The sequence below is a fragment of the Oryza brachyantha genome, chromosome 3, assembly GCF_000231095.2.
Source record: "Oryza brachyantha chromosome 3, ObraRS2, whole genome shotgun sequence".
Taxonomy (NCBI): domain Eukaryota; kingdom Viridiplantae; phylum Streptophyta; class Magnoliopsida; order Poales; family Poaceae; genus Oryza; species Oryza brachyantha.
This window is the reverse complement of record NC_023165.2, coordinates 11,525,785-11,541,924: the sequence shown is the minus strand read 5'-3', so window position 1 is coordinate 11,541,924 and position 16,140 is coordinate 11,525,785. Positions and strand designations below refer to the sequence as shown.

At 42.5% G+C, this 16,140-nt stretch overlaps 2 pseudogenes; both read right to left on the bottom strand.

Moving 5' to 3' along the window:
* Positions 1-674: 674 nt before the first annotated feature.
* On the bottom strand, positions 675-1,477 carry LOC121053793 (annotated as a pseudogene).
* Positions 1,478-5,263: 3,786 nt separating this feature from the next.
* On the bottom strand, positions 5,264-6,120 carry LOC121053792 (annotated as a pseudogene).
* Between the last annotated feature and the right edge of the window lie 10,020 nt (positions 6,121-16,140).

Below are 16,140 nucleotides of genomic sequence, written 5' to 3'. Positions count from 1 at the left end.
TCGACAGCCGCATTGACGACGCCACCCAGGTGAACTGGGCCGTCGACGTGTTCACCTCCGTCACCGGCCTCTCTATCCGCCAGGTGGAAGTCGCCGACCGTGGCGCCACCGTGATCGAACACGAAGAAGATCCGCCACCGCATGAAGAACGTCCGCGCAGGTCTTCGGCTGATGCCGTACCACAAGGAGCAGCGCTACGACAGCAAGATGATCTCCCGTCGAGACGACCGCTGCCAGCTCAACCGCGGCTTGCTCCGTGCACTGTCGGCATCTTCACCGACCGCCCCAGGGGCATTTTTGTCCGTTTGGGTAAGAAAAACAAGTGAAATTAGTTGGATGGGAGAAAATGACAAAACAAATGGTCTACAACGTTTTATAGGCATTTTAAATGTGTCAACCCACACCCACGGAGTAACATTGTAATGAAAACCAACATTTAGGAGTGGCATAATGCCTAATTTCTCTACGTGAACTGACAAGCGAAAAGATTCAAACTTTCTACTGCTGGCTCTTGCTACAACGTCAAGAACTTGAATTGAAACATTTTCACTGTGACTTAGTCTGCGGCAAGAAAACTCGAATTAAAGCATTTTCGCTGAGACATGAGTCCGGGACAAGAATTATTTCGCTGCACTGGAAAATGCATTGTTTCCGCGTGCAGTTGACGCCATGCATTAGTAAGTCCATTCCTGTGGCAGGGCGAGCTCCGGGTGGGCGGTCGCCGGACCACCGGCGAGCTGCTGCTGCATCCGCGCCTCGTTGGCTCGTTCACAGCCATTGCTTGCGTGAGCTCGTGCTGCCTCCTCGCCATGGCGGCCGCCGCCTCGCTGCCTCTCCCTTGCCTCTGACTCTGAGCGCGGCACCGTCTCGCTGGCGCGTTGGTGGGGGCCCTCGCCGCCCCGTGGTGGTTTGCGTGGCCGGCAGCCGCTGTGCGCGGCAAGAAGAAGCCCGTGCCGCTGCTGCGCCGCGTCGTCGCCGGTTGATGAGCTGCTCCGGCGACGGCGCCACGGACACGGAGTAGCGGGTGTGGATGTGGGTGGTTCGCCGCCGGTGCCAGCCTGGGCTGCAGGACAGCGGCCGGGCCGCGCAGAACCGTGGCGTTCCTGGGTCCACTCGCCGTGACATGCCACGGCGAGGCCGGCGCCGGCAGTGGCGGTGGCATGTACGGCGGAGGCGCGCCGGCCCCCCTTGGACAGCCGGCGTCGGCGAGGGCATGGTGACCCATGAACGTTGCACCACCACCACCACCCACCTGTGGACGGTGGCAGGAGGGGAGAGGGCTCCGGTAGGGCGTGACGGCCATCTCACAACCACCACCACCAAGAACACCCACGAGGCGCACGGCGAGGTCCTCGACGACGGCGAAGCGGAGGCGCTCGGCGGTGTCAACGATCCCAATGTCCCTTAGGACCTCGGAGGGCAGCCACCGGTGGACGTCGTCCATCTCGTGCATGTACATGCAGCAGCTGTCCGCCATTGCCGGTGACAAGCTAACTCGTTGAGATTGAGCAAGAGTGCAAGATCGACGATATATTTTCAGGCGGCGGCGACGGCGAGAGCTGGACGAGGCGGCGGCGAGGCCGGTGGTGCTTCTAGCTAGCTCGCTGGTTGCAAACTACGTAGGAGATCGATGCGAGGAAGAAGAAGAGAGGCTTTGAGACGTTGTGGAGATGGAGGAGATGGTACGAGTTTATACAGAGACTGAAGAGTTGTGGAATAGCCTAGACAGCAAAGAGAATATTTCACATGTTCTTTTAATATATTTCGTTGCTCTTATCAAAATAAGCATTTTTTAGGCTGGTTTTAGCTAGACTTATGCTTCATTTCCCCGTGTTTTTAAAGTGTTTTTGGCATTATGAATGCATTTTAGATGTAATATGAAAGGAAATACATTAGAAACGAGCTGAAGTACTGAAGGCTGATATATTTAGATTCTTTTTTCGCACATGTTAATTTCCACTGTTAAAAAGGAAACCAGCGTGGTTGGTGGGTGTGCTCTGGGCCGGCCTCTCTTATGTGTCAAAATGGGTTCATTGTTCATATCTTCTGAAATGTAGCAATAAAACGAGCAACAGTAACTACAAATTTTAATATAAATATTTCTTTCATATTTTTTTATATGACACCGTTGACTTTTGAATCTATATTTGACCGTTCGTCTTATTCAAAATTTATACCTAAATATACAAAATTATAAAGCATACTTAAAGTTCCTATGATAATAAATCATATTATAACAAAATAATTAATAATTATATATTTTTTTAAATAAGACGAAAGATCTGAACCTAAAAGTCAACGGCGTCATATAAAAAAATGGAGGGAATATCTTCGATGTATTTTAGCGAAAACAATATAAGAGTCTCCTACAAACTACAACGACGTATTAGGGTCCAACCTAAAGAGAAGAATTTTGTGCTTTGGACGGAGTACTTCTATTGTGATTTATATATATGTGCTTCTTACACTTGCTAGAGCGATACACTTTTAGAAGTGTGATATCAAGCTTATTTTAATATGCTAAAAACATTAATGCTTACTGATTTTCTGAGCAACCAGGGTAAGTCAATATATAAATTCTTTTAAGTAGTCCTATCCACAAATGCTTGACCAGGAGCTGTGCCTCACCGAGCGGCAATGGTTGTTTTGAGAAGACTAACGTGCGAGCACGGACTAGCTGGCGTGGGACTTGCATGCCATGCTAGCACGGCTTGACCCATCGTGCTTCGTGCCCAGATGAATCGTACCGGTTCAGCACGATCTGCTCACCGTGTTGTGTTGAGCCAATACGCGAGGGTAATGTCACGGTCCAGTATTAGTTGCCTGATCTACTGATGTATTGTAATATCGTATGGCGTGACACATGGGTCAAAGCATCAAGCCGCCAATGTCGTGGTGTGTCGAAGCACTGAATTAGAGGAATCACCCGATCGATAAAGTGGTTGCGTACGTGTGTGCGTGACAATGTCTACAAGACAGACGTGCTGCAACAAACATGGATCTGGCGTGAACATGATACCCAGTGACTGATGGACTCATGGTGACACGACCAATGGCCTAAAAAGAAAATCAGCCTATTGTAGAAGCACAGTCCAGAAAGAAAATTGATCTGGCGTGAATGTTTTGTGCCTTTTTCAGGCCGTGCCGACCCAAGCATGGCCCAATGACCATGTTGCACCATGCTACCCAATGTGCTTGTGTTCTAGGCTTAGGCCTAGCCCACGGTCGTGCCGTGGTGGCCCGACCCAATTCGTGCTAGGCCGTCGTGCTTTTTGCCATGTCAGGTCATTGTGCTTTGAGTCGGTCCATGAAAACACAACCCAGTCCCATCTCTAGACTTCACTGACGAGTCTTTCCCATAGATAAGGGCATGTAAAATTTTCTCTTTTTTTATTATGCCAGCGTGTGTGCTTGCATATTTGTTTTCATTTTCAATTATTTTTTAATTCAATTCAAATTTATATGTACAAAGTTTTATATTTAGGAAGTCTATGGTTAACCATAGAATCAATTTATATGTATAACTTTGCATGTATAAAGTTAGTACGGACAAAATTTATGTATATATTTATATTTTTGATTGGGCCAATTTATAGGCTCAAAGGTTGAGAAAGAGATAAATGCATTTTGGGCTGCTGTCTGTTTCTACCGAGCGATACGCGTAAGATCGATCTCCCTGTGTTACCTGCGTGAACGTGGCAATGCATTCACACGGGAGCAGGGATGTGCGCAAACGCACTTACTAGACAAAACCTGATTGTTTCATACACATCCTCAAGCAAATATAATGTCTGATGTCCAAATACTATTTTAAATAGAGGTTAGCTAAGAAAATAGCATGTTATCTTTTTTTTTCTCAAAACATGGCACAAATGTGGGCACTTATAACATATATCCACTTCTATAAATACACACGTATACATTCTACTCAACTCATATGAGCATCTTCAGATGCCCGGTTGACACATCTTAAGCATGAGCATGTTGATGGAGTCACTCTATATATAGATGTCTCGTTGTTGTCGATACATCACCTATTACTAAAAAATCTAATTAGCCATAATTATGAATACTCATTTAAGTCTAGAACTAAAATGGGTGGACAAGTTTCACCAAAAAAGTCTAACCATTTAAGCAATACTCAGTCAACTATTTTTGGAGCTATATATGCCTTTCAAATTAGAGTTTCACTGAGGTCTGTTTAAAACCCATGCCGGACATGGAAAAAGCACAGCAAAAGAATCCAGACTAGAGCCTGGCCCGACCTAGGAGGCTAGGACCAACCCTCAGGATTTCTCATGCCGAGCCAGTCTTTTTTCAGTTTTCGTAGATTTTTCATAAATTTTAGGTTTTAAGGTAAGCTTTAATATTTAAGCTCGAGTCTAACCCGATGGATAGTCAAGTCGAGTCGGTATAGGCCGACTAGATTAGACCTAACTTAAATAGGGTGAATTAGACTTTATATGTATTTTATACGTAGATTACGTTATATACATTATCTAAGTGATTTGATTTCTTTTATTGGCTCGTAGCATGGGGTGGATCCAACCCTTTTCTTTATCCTCCCTCCCGCATTCCCTCGTCTTCCCCCTTTTTAAATGGAGATCCAGCGGGTAGCATCCAAGTATGCTGGATTCTCTTGCATCTACATTTAAATCTCCTGCTTATAGCTTGACAATTATATATATATATATATATATATATATATATATATGAGTTTTTTTATCCTCGAGAAGGTACCAAAAGATACCACTGTACAAGTAAATTTTACATAGAGAATAGTGATACCTTCTAGTACCTTCTCGAAGATAGTAAAATTGCTATATTAATAAAATAATCAATGTGTTATGTAGCACTTTTAAAAATCTCAAAAAATACTTAAAAATCTCCAAAAATAAAATTTTTTGCATGCTACAAGATTTTGATATAAAAAATCTAGTGAACCATATAAATCGAAATTTAGAGATGATTTGATATGTTTTTGACCCCGACTCACGGAGCAACCCGTGAGTTGCAACTCACCGTAGCTACTCTCTCTTGTTTATATATATATATATATATATATATATACACTCTTTAAAATTGGGGTTAATAGGTACTCATGTCTGCGTACAATGTACAAATCACAAGAGAGAGAGAGAGACGCTATCTGAACTGAAAACAGCAACAAGTTTCAGCCTTTTTATTCCTGGCTCTTGGTACAACGTCAAGAATTCGCCTTAAACGATTTTCACCGTGACACTTCACTTGAGTTTGAAAAGAATTATTTCGCTGCACTACAAATGCAATGTTTGTGTATGTCACATTCTGGCAGGTCATCATGTCCATGTATTAGTAAGTCCATTCCTGTGGCAGCGCGAGGTCCGGACAGGAGGGGGCCGGAGCACCGGGGACGGCGAGCTGCTGCATCTGGGCCACGTTCGCAGCCATCGCCTGCCTGAGCTCTTGCTGCCTCCTCGCCATGGCTGCCGCCGCCTCGTTGCCTCTCCGGTGCCTCTGTGCCCGGCACTGGCTCGGTGGCACGTTGGTATGGGGCCTCGCTGCCGCCGCCGGCGCGTGGTGGTTTGCGTGGCGGGGATCGGCGGCCGCTGTGCGCGGCAAGAAGAAGCCCGTGCCGCCGCTGCGCCGCGTCGTCGCCGGCTGAGCTGCTCCGGCGACGGCGCCAGCCGCGCCACCACGGAGTAGCGGGTGTGGATGTGGGTGGTTCGCCGCCGGTGCCAGACTGGGCTGCGGGCCGGCGGCAGCCGGGCTCAGAATCATGGTGGTGTTCTCTGGACCACTAGGCATGACCTGCCACGGCGCGACCGGCGCCGGCAGTGGCACGTACAGCGGAGGCGCGACGCCGGGCCTCCTCGGGCGCCCGGCGCCGGCGAGGGCATGGTAACCCCTAACCGTTGCACCACCACCCCTGACCTGTGGACGGTGGCAGGGGGCGGCCATCTCGCCAGCCCCACCACCAAGAACACCCGCGAGGCGCACGGCGAGGTCCTCGACAACGGCGACGCGGCGGCGCTCGGCGGTGTCAGACTCAGAGATCCCAATGTCCCCGAGGATCTCCGACGGCAGCCACCGGTGGACGTCGTCCATCTCGTGCATGTACGTGCAGCAGCTTTCAGCCATTGCCGGCAACCAAGCTAGCTCGCTCGCTCGCTGAGCTCGAGCAAGACGATCAGGAAGCGGCCGGTGGTGCTTCTAGCTCGCTCGCTCGCCGGTTGCAAACTACGTAGGAGATCGATGCGATGCGAGGAAGAAGAGAGGCTTTGAGATGCTGTGGAGATGGTACGAGTTTATATAGACACGAGAGAGCTAGTTGAGGAATAGGACTAGACAGGAAGGAGATTAATTAATTGGCATGTTTTTTTAAATATATTTTGTTGCTCTCATCAACATGAGCAGTTTTTGGGCTGGTTTTCTTCCTCCTACCTAACTAGATTTTTGCTTCATTTCCCGGTTTCTTAATTTGTTTTTGGTATTGAGAATGCAATTTTAGATGTATTCTGAAAGGAAACAACACATTAGAAACAAGCTAAACTGAAAGTTGCTATATTTAGGGTTTACGACACACGGTAATTTCCATTTTTTTTTTGAGATCGTTAGAAATAAGGGGAAAAAGGAAATCAACGTGGTTGGCGTGCTCTGTCCCTCTGTTGTATCAAAGTGGGTTTATCTCACTGTTCATCTTCCGAAGTAGAGTAGTAAACCGAGCAATATATAAATAGAAATTTGAATGTAAATATCTTCAATGTCTTCTTGGTGAAAACAACAATTTTCTACAGGCTGCAATGTATTGGGTCTAAATCTTGATAGAATGCTACGCTTAATGCCCAGGGGCGCCATCTTAACCCTCGTAGGTCAAAGTTTTTTTTTTTTTAAAAAAAATCTTGCTAGATTTTTTTAATCAAGTGTCTCGAACGTATTGCGCTTCCGTTGCCATTCATTTATGTGCTTCTTCATTACACTTTCGAAGAGTGATAGCAAGCTTATCTTGATGCGCGGAAAAGGCCTAGCGTTTCCAGATTTTCCGAGCAACTAGAATCACTAAATATATGATTTATTTTTATTGCCCTATTGTTAACCTACCATTTCCCATCGGATCATGGAAGTAACGGTACTAGCTATTGGCTACATGTTGTAAGGAGATATACCTGGCAATACATATACATCGGATATATCTGCATGTGGACATTTTTAAGGTGCTTCTAAGTTTGTTTGCATAGTCCATTGGACTTCAATCTAACGGCTGGTGTAATCCATTACCTCACTAGTAGTAAGACCAATAATAAGAAAGGTGGAATTGTAAGCACAAAATGGTGTCATAATGCATTATAAAAATTTTAAATATATTGTGTAAATTATATTTCATATTCTGAATGAAAAATCCGGAATCATATTTAAATCGTATTTAGAGTCAGAAATCAAAACACGTCCATGCAAATTTTTGAATCAAATACGAAAACAACAAACATAGACACTAAAACCCAACCTGTATTTTCTTAGAAAAATAAAAGCCATAGAAAATGTTTTTTTGACGTCCAATTGTTTGAATTTATTCGTGTAGCTTCACATATACCGAATTTGAAATTATGTTGACATGCTTGTTTCCGTACCAAGCATGCATTACATGCATGATTGATTTTTTTTTTCATAACTATTTGAACCATATATAAGAAATAAGGGATATCCCCTAGAGGGGTTAAAATACTTTTCCAAGCTTATCTCGACGCGTTGGAAAATCTGGACAATCTTCTCTTTCCGGATTTTCCAAGTAACTAGGGATTAAATAACATTACTTTTTGGTTGCTCTGTTGCTAGCGCTATCATCCTATGGGAACCTAGCTAGGTTACTACTTCCTCAATTCTAAAATAAGTTTATTTTTCAGTTTTTAATATAATATTTGACTCTTTATTTTATTTAAATTTTTTATGATTAATATTTTTTTATTGTTATTAGACGATAAAACATGAACGCTGCTTTACACGTGACTAATTTTTTAAGTTTTCTTTTATAATTTTTTTAAATAAAACGGATGATTAAACGCTGAAAAAAAATCGAAAAATAAAGTCTTTTTGGTACGGAGGTAGTACAGTGAAACCACGTGGCCCTAGAGTTTAAAAGTGCATTGAAAGTGAAGCTCCGAAATATCTGCTAAATAAAAGTAATTGCTTACATTTATTTAGTCAAAATAAACAGTCACACATATCACGCATTTATGGGAAACCACATACTTATATAGTTATATGTACAATTTATTCATGATCAATTAATTATTCTCATATTTATGAACTAAGGACTGCATAGTGGTGATCTCATCATCATCAGCATCACCAACTCCGATCCCTAGGATTCAGTAAACCCATTCCCGTGGGAGTGCAAGCTCGGCGGATGAAAGCGTTCGGGTTCGCCTTCCGCGGCGGCAGCCTGCTGCTCCTCACGGTGGCCTCTTCATCCTCGTGGTGCCACTGCTGTTGTCTTGCTCGATCTGCATCGCTGATCTGTTGTCTTGGCATGACGAGGCGACTTCACGCCAGTTGACCTCATCCTTCTCTTGCGGGTGTTGCAGTACTGCACGCCGGCCCTCACTAGCTAGCGGAAAGAAAACCCCAGTGCCTCCGGCACCACCCGGCCCGGTCGCTTCGCCGGAGGAGGAGGAGGCATGCAAGACGCCGGTGACTAGCGGCTGTGGCTGCCACCTCGCCGGAGCGAGCAACAAGCTGGTGAATGGTGATGATGATGGTTTGCTTCCATGGCACCGCCAAGAAGGATACCAGCAAGATGAGCTCCTCAATGGCGGCCCCCCTCAGCTGCAGGTGCAGAGTTGCAGCTACTGCAGGAGAGGTGTGCAAACAATGATGGGGTACGTAGGCGGAGTTTATATAGAGAGGTGAATTCAAGATGAGACGGGGGATTAATTTCCTTCTTTCTTTTTTCGTTCATTCGAATGAAACATTTTTTACGCCTTTCCTATAGGTTTTGTTTGATGTGTGTTTTTGGCAATGAAATTTGTTTTCAGGAGAGGAGAGTACAATATGCTCACATAATCAGTAGTTATCACTCATGTCACCCCACACACGGACACCCATATGGGTGCTTGGATTTGAATATGTTGCGACCTTTCAATTCATATATTCTTTGTTCTCTTTCCCTATTCCTGTACAAAAGATAAATAACAGTGTCAGAGGTACGTTGTTTTTAACCTAGATAGAGGAATTACTTAACTAAATGTTTCGGACATAACTAAGCAATATTTTAGACATGACACTGCCACTATGATCCATGTGATCGTGCTTCTTCCTTACTCTTTTGGAAGAGTGATACTCCCTCCTGGGTTTGGGTCACGAGATTTGCTTCGGTCCAACAAAATTTACCTTGAAGTACCGGTACCTCATGGTACCAAATCGTTTCATACCATTGGATCTAGCTGAGCATGATGGGCATTGTTAGATCCAACGATCAGAACGATTTGGTACTGTGAGGTACCGGTACCTCGAGGTATTAATATTCATATTCATTATACTAGGATGAGTCATATTCCCTCTTAGATTTATTTTGTATGGGACGAAGGGTGTACCAAATCCATCTTGATGCACTAGCTAGAAGCCATGCATTTTTCCACTTTGTGAATCTCCCAAGTAACAAGGAGAACTAAAGATATGAATACCTTTTTGGTTCTCCTATTACAAATGTTTTCTTTTGCCTATTGCTAGGTAGGAAGAAACCGTGCTAGCTATACCGATAGATTATCAGGAGCTATACCCTAAGAAAGGGCTATGATTGTCCAAACATGCATGTTATCCAAGTAGATATACCCTATGTCTTTCAAACTGAATATTTAAAGTTAGGCGTGATCGATTGATCTATTGAACTAGACGTTACAGGCATTTTTGCCCTAGAAGGATGCTATCCAAGTGATTTATCCAAATATTCATCTAATTAATTTGACAAGATATGTAAAATCAATCTTTTAAGGGGAACGACCTGAAAGTATCCTACAGTATATAAACCCAATAATTGCAAAAAAAATCTATAATGAAAGGTCTTATCATTGAAGTATTGGGTCCAAACCCAAACTGAAGAATATTTTAACTAAGTGTTTCAAACATGAACCATGGCATTGTTGTTATGAACGATGTGTTCTTCATCCTTGTTTACAAGAGTGATAACAAGCTCATCTTTGATGTGTTGGAATGTCTTGACCGTTCTCTCTTTCTGGATTTTCTAAGTAACAAGGATCACTAAATGTCATTCGTCTTTTGGTTGCTATATGTTGCTGGCGCTGCCTTTTCATGCACAAACCTCGCTATATGACTAGTCAACTATAGTTAGACCGCGTGACCCGAGGGTTGGAAAGTGCATCGAGACTTTAAGAGTGGAGCCTGAGATATCCTCTAATAAGAGGTACTGTTCTAATAATTTAGACTTGTTTAGTCAAAATAAATCATCACGCTTATTACAACTTTATGAGAAACCACATATTTATAGTTATAGGTTTAACTTATTCATCATGATCAATTATCCTCATTTTTATGACTTGAGCTTGATAACATCATAAGTTCAAGAGATTATGTTTACAAGACATGTAAAATCCAAACTAAGGAACGCATAAGTGGTGATCTCATCATCATCACCAATTTCATCGAGATTCAGATAAACTCATTCCTATCGGAGCGCAAGCTCGGTGGAGGCATCAGACGGCATGACATTTGGGTTCACCTTCCATGGTGGCAGCCTATTGCTACTCATGGCAGACTATTCCTCCTCTTAGTGTCTCTATTGTTGCCTTTGATGACGCTTGGCATAACGAGGCGGTTTCACACCAGTCAGCCTCGTCGTCGCCTTGGGCATCCTGATCTTGCGGTTGTAGTATGCCCTAGCTCGTGGCAAGAAAAACCCAGTGCCGCTTGCACCGCTTGGCCACTTCTCAAAAAGAGGAGGCGGGACACCAGCGCTGACCAGCAATGGCGGTGGCCACATCGTCGGAGCAAAACATGGTAGCGCCACAATAGGTGTCGCCAAATTCACCATCATACCAATATTGCTCCTAAATGGACATACCTCTGTTGGCGGCGAGGCATGGAGTCGTTGGTAAGAGTTATCCAACCTACCAGTAGCCGACAAAGGAACACCTAGACAGTGTTGGTTTCCTTGTGCGGTGTTGCCAAGAAGCACACCGGTGAGACGAGTGACGAGGTCCTTGACGATGACAAGGTGATGCCCTTCAACTGCACATGTAGGATTATCCTCGATGATGCCAATGTCCCTTAGGACCTCTGACGGCAGCCACCGGTGGACATCGTCCACTTGCCGGAGTCTAGCTTGAGCACTTGAGCCTAAAGCATTAAGATCGATACGCTTTGAGGTGTAGATGGGGTCATGGGGGAGTATATATAAACAGGTGGGGGGAATTAATAGTGGTGGACTATAGAGGGCAGGATATTAATAGGCATGTTTTTAATCTTATCCAAAGAACATATCTCCCAATTAATGATTTTTCTGCCCAATTAATTCTAGGTATCTTTTTTTTCTTCATTTACTTGATGCCTTCTATATGTTTTTTACGAATTTATGATTTTTTCCGCTCAATTAATTCTAGGTTTTTTTTTTGCTTTATTTACTTGATGCCTTCTATATGTGTTTTTTTACGTTGATAATTTGTTCGATATAGTACTATATTTAGATTACCATTCAAGATAATTTCCACTTCATTTTTTTCAATTGTTACGGACAAGAAAGGAACTTGGGTGATATGATTTGTGCCTCTGTTGTCAAAATGACTTTTCCTTACTATATTCAGTTCAAAAGAGAATTGAGAAATGGATCAAATCCATGAAAAATTGGCTGTAATGCAGGTGAAATAAGTGTACTATGTACTAGCTCCATTCTTCTTTATACGATGTCATAAAAATCATCGTTGTCAGATTTTTATTAAGGTGTGTGACTAGTGCACATGTATATAGCATGTGAAGTCTATTATCGATGTAAGTGGCTCAGATCTTTGTCAATATATTTTACAGATATTTGTTACACTGTACCACCTCATATAATTGTGGAAGGATACATTCACTTTAAACTAGTTAATTTCAACAGGAAAAAAAATTCTATTTAAGCACAACAAGAACTTTGGTTACTATCATGTACTCATATTAAACTAATGCTGCTATGAATGCTTATTTGTCTGTCATATCTATCCAGTAAAATAAACTAATTGCAAAATATTAAGACAAACATTTTCTATTAAAGGCATATCAGAACATACATTCACATGCTCACGAAATCTCCATCGTTCATGCACTTTAGCATGTACTCCCTCCAGTCAAAAATATTTGTCGTTTAGGACAAGATTTGGTTAAATTTCTAAAATTCTAACGAGCAATTTTATGTTAAAATAAATTTATAAAATATAACAAGTCTGTGATATTATCTAGTGTTTTTCAAGGAGAATCTAGTAACTTCATCAGTGTTGTATTTAAACTAAGCATTTAAGAAATAATCATGATCAAAATTTTAAAAGTTTGATTAAATCTTATCCTAAATGATAAATATTTTTAACTAGAGTGAGTATATAAACATACAGGTAGCATGTAGCTAATGTAGAACGGCGTGGTAGCTCGTGCCCGTACGCACGGCAGTCCTCTGCCATTGCCGCCAATATATGAATTTTTAACATTAAATTAGAGATGATTTATGGTTTTCACCGAAGTTTATTTTTAAGTCATGTCTTTTAGATTGCTATGAATACTTATATAAAATTTTTATTTATAAATTATTTTTTATTTCTAAATATGTTGTTTGGCTTTTTTTTGATCACCCCGATAGCCTGTGGAGCTTAAGCAAGAGGAAGGTCGGTCGGCGACGAGAGCTAGACGAATTGAATCCAGTGTTTCTAGAGCTCGTTGGTTGCAGCTATATATGCAGGAGACGTGGGTGTGCGAATGGCGGAGTTTACATAGAGAGATTAAGATGGGACATGATAATTCTTTCATTTTTCGTTCATTACTAAAATGAATTTTTTTAGTGCCGTTCTTACTTCAAAGGTTTTGTTTGGTTTGTTTTAACGGTGTTTTGGCAATGAAAATGTGTTTTCAGGAGAGTATAATTTGTGGGACGGACACAACACACATATCACATTTATGCCACCATGCACATGTATGGGCGAGTGAGAACTTCTATACTTGGAATATAATGCATATCTTTCTTTTTATCTCTCCCTGTTACTCATGCAAAAGGTAATGAAATGTGTTAAAATGTACTTCATCCGTCCCTAAATATTTAACGACGTTGATTTTTTTATACACGTTTGACTATTCGTCTTATTTAAAACTTTTTGCAAAATATGTAAAGCTACATATATGCATAAAAGTATATTAACAATAAATAAAATGATACAAAAATAATTAATAATTATTTAAATTTTTTGAATAAGATGAATAGTTAAATGTGTATAAAAAATCAACGGCGTCAAATATTTAGCGACGGAGGGAGTATTCGTAAGTCGATTGAGCAATATGAATAACAGAAAAGAAAACATTCTAAGTGTTGCTCTAAACCTAGATAGAGGAATTAGTTAACTAAATGTTTCAGACATAACTATTAACTAAATATTTTAGACACGACGCTGCCCCTAAGATTCATATGTGTATGCTTCGTACTTGCTCTTATAGAAGAGTGATACCAAACTCACCTGGATGAGCTAGAAGCATTACACTTTTGTTATGGATCAAACGTTTGATTTTTTATTCTCGTGTCAAACACGTGCGCAATGCATAGGGAGGACGTGTATGGACTTTTTGACTTGCGTGCATGCTTTCAGATTATCATCTAATACCAGTAACTAAATTTGATTAATAGAATTAAAATTTTCAAATATTTAATCACTAGGCGGACCTGAAGCCTTACATTTTCCAGTTTGTGAATTTTCGCGGTAACCAGGAAAACTCAAGATACGGTTCTTTCTTTCTTTTTTTTTTCCTATTGCAAGTGTTTCCCTTTGCCCACCAATTCTATTGCAGAAATTGCCAGGAGCTATACACTAAACAAGTTGCTATGTGTCCAAACATGTTATCAAAGTAGATATACCCTGTGAGTTCCAAACCAGATATTTGAAGTTTGCTGTGATTGATCCAGTGAACTAGGCGTTGTAGACCAAGTTTTCCCTAGAAGAAGGCTATTCAAGCGATTTGTCCAAACATTCATCTGATTGATTTGACAGGATATATAAAATCCAAGCTACTCCTAAAAAAATGAATTCTTTGGTTTTCGTGTCTAACATGTGACCATCCGTCTTATTTGAAATATTTTTAGGAAATTAGAAAAAATTAGTCACACGTAAAGTACTATTCATGATTTATCATCTAATAAAAACAAAAATATCAATCATAAAATTTTTTTAAATAAAACGAAGAGTCAAAAATTGAAGGTAAAAAGTAAAAAATTGGTTTATTTTGGGACGGAGGGAATAATCCATTAGTGGTGGGGCACGGAATTGTTGGCCATATGAGTTGGCCGACCTGGTTGGAAGAGGAAAAACACAGTGTTGGGTTCTTTCTGCTGCGCTGTTGTCGATGTGATACTTGATTACGGTATTTGGAGGCGTAAAGTTTATCCAGTACAAGGTATCAGCGAGATTGTAGCAAGGCGAAAGGCACATGAATTTATACAAGTTTGGCCCCCTGATGATGACGGCTATTGGTCGGAGCCGTTGTTACCAGTATATCACTCACTAATTGGTATTTTCTTCGTTTCATAATGAAACATGTTTGATTTTTTTACGATGTTTAACTATTTATCTTATTAAAAAGTTATGAAAATATCATTTATTTGTTTGTAACTTACTTTATTATTGAAAGAACTTTAAGCACAACATATTATTTTTTATATTTATACTAAATTTTTGAATATATAAGACAAATGGTCAAACATTACAACTAAAATGGTCAAACATCTTATATTATGAACAGAGGTAGTACAACATATGGAAAGAAAAAAACTAATTTAGTACTCCCTCTGTTAAACAATGTAAGATTTTTGAGCTTTGCCTAAATTCATATGGATGTTTTGCGTATATATATATATATATATTAATGAATTTAAACATGACTAAAAAGTCTTATAATATAACACGAAGAAGATAGTATACAACTATAGAACTCAGACATGGTTGTCGATGGTAGACATTATCGGGCTTGTTCAATGTTGACTTGATGAGATCAGGCATGTGACTTATATTGTCTTAGTTATCTTGAGAATTCTTTTGCCCCTCTTAGTGCTTTGTATTTATATCCTTCCATGTTCCTTTGTCCATATATAATTAGCTCAACATACATCAAGACTGCTAATTTTTGTTTAATTTGTCGTCAACAAACCCATCCGCCGCGCGGAAGCGCGATGCCGGCGCACAAGCTAGGTGGCGCGGCGTTCGCGCCCACGTGGAGGTCGTGGAGTTGCCATGGCCGCCTGCTCGAACCCCTCGCACTCGCAACTCCGTGCTCCTACGCAAGCCGAGGCTGCCTGCTTGGCCAGCATCGCGGATGCTGCTTGCTATGGCGCGGCGGCGGTGGCTTCACGCCGGCTGCATTACTGACGACGTCGCCATGGCCACCGGTCATCCTGTTCGGCGTCGTGCCGTCGTACGCCACGGTGCGCGGCAAGAAAACCCCGGTGCCGGCGCTCCGCCTCGCCGGAGGCGGCGGCAGGTTGGAGTCGGCTAGAGGGGGCCGCTGCCTGGCCGGAGAAAAACTCGGCAGGGGGACGGCTACGTCGAGCGTCATCCTGCCGCCGCTGTTGCTCGACAAGGGCCACGCTTCCGGCGGTGGTGCGTGGCGGCGTGGAAGGGAGCTGGCCTTGGGCGGCGCGCTAGATGGAGGAACAACGTGGTGGTGACGGGTCCTATCCACGGTGACGATGCTGCTGCCAAGGACACCGGCGAGACGGGTGGCGATGTCTTTGACGGCGGCAAGGCCCCGGAGCTCAGCGCTGTCCACGACGACGACGCCGATGTCACTGAGAATCCCCGACGGCAGCCAGCGGTGCACACGTCGATGTCTAGGTCAGCCATTGCCAGCAGAATCTAATCGAGATGGACAAGACGGTCAATCAACGGCGGGAGATGGATCGAGCTGGTGCTTCTTGGTGATCGTAAGTAG